Source organism: Austrofundulus limnaeus, unplaced genomic scaffold (genome assembly GCF_001266775.1).
Source record: "Austrofundulus limnaeus strain Quisiro unplaced genomic scaffold, Austrofundulus_limnaeus-1.0 Scaffold157, whole genome shotgun sequence".
NCBI classification, from domain to species: Eukaryota; Metazoa; Chordata; class Actinopteri; order Cyprinodontiformes; family Rivulidae; genus Austrofundulus; species Austrofundulus limnaeus.
The window spans coordinates 1,078,949-1,080,507 of NW_013952559.1; the positions used below are offsets into that span (position 1 = coordinate 1,078,949).

Sequence of the window (1,559 nt, forward strand, 5' to 3'; positions counted from 1 at the left end):
TTTTTATAAGCATGCAAAAGATTAAAGATTTTTGTAAAAAGGTATTTCTCTTAAATTTAAAGTGGCCGATTTTGGCCACTTTTGAATTAAAAGTTGAAAATCGTTCATGACTGTCCACACTTCATCAATTACCAAGTCAAAACTAACTGAAAAAAATAAGTTCTGTTTTATTTTATTCAGATTTTACAGTTCATTACCAGAGTTCAAAACTAAACCAACAAGACAGCTTTACTGTGCAACATATCTTCATAAAAATCAACAAATCAACCTCAAGTCTAAGACACATTTATTTGTTGTCTCGTTTGTCAAGAATCAATAAAATGTGTTCAAACATGAACATGATCCAAACATGTGATTTGATTTATTTAGCTCTAATGTGACCAAAACACTTTACAGTAAAAATCAAATCACAAGAAAAAGAAAACACAAAAACAACAATAAAAATAAGGGAAAATGCCACTTTGCTGCATAGTATTAAGGGCCAGTCTAAAGAAATAAGTCTTGAGCTTAAACTTAAAGATGCCTGGGTGGGAGCGAAGGTCTAAAGCAGGGGTATCAAACTCATTTCCACCGAGGGTCACATGAGCGTTATGGTGGCCCTCGAAGGGCCAGCTGTAATGAACTTTGACGTCTCATGTTTAACTTTGACTGAACAGTGTTTTAACTCGTCCTCTTTTAAACACAGATAAGAACTAATTGTATGACTGACTAAATCTGAAATAAATACAGAAATATTATTAAAAGTAAAACAATATTTTACTCACTGATGAGTTTCTAATGCAGGGCTATTCAACTAAATTTCTCTGGGGGCCACAGTTGCTGCAGGCCAACGGCACAGGGGCCGAACATCCAGCAATTAAAGTCATTATGTAAAGAAACCAAGCATTACAAGATCTGTTACCTTTGAAACTGTTAATTTTACTGCATTTAACCATGAATACAACATACAGAGCCCTATGTAATAAAAGAAGTGATAATAAAACAACAAAAACAAAAAGAACACATTACGCTTCTTATTTACCACAAATAAAATTTTGACATCTCTGACTTACCAAATTTTTAAACCAATTTTATTTTCACTTCCATAGTTTTATCTTAACCGCTTGTAGTTTTAACTGTCTTGGATGTTCATAGAAATGGTTTTTACCAGCTTGTAGCCAAGATTCTGGCGTCTCTGTAGACACCAAACATGTCTATGTTGAACTAAAAGAACTTAGAATAATTAAAGTAGAAAACCAGGGGTTTGGGCTTAAGAGATGAATGAACCAATTGGCGGGCCGAACTTTGGTCACTCTGGCCCGCGGGCCACCAGTTGAATAGCCCTGTTCTACTGAGTAACTAGTATGCATTATGGCAGATTTAGTTTATGGTTGATGCTGACTTTAAAGCAACTTTTTTCAGACATTTAGTGTGCTATCCAACTAAATTGCTCTTAAAGCCAACAGCTCAGGGACAGGACAAATGTTATTATCTTTCACCTTTTTAAATTTATTTTGTTGCATTTAATCATAAATTTAAAGTTTGCCATTGATATAAGAAACAATTTTCATGTTAAATAA

At 33.8% G+C, this 1,559-nt stretch overlaps 1 protein-coding gene across 1 annotated transcript in view; it reads left to right on the forward strand.

Moving 5' to 3' along the window:
* The window catches only part of smyd4 (SET and MYND domain containing 4), a gene marked incomplete at its 5' end in the record, with an annotated part of 13,916 nt that overhangs the window by 4,164 nt on the left and 8,193 nt on the right, over window positions 1-1,559 (forward strand).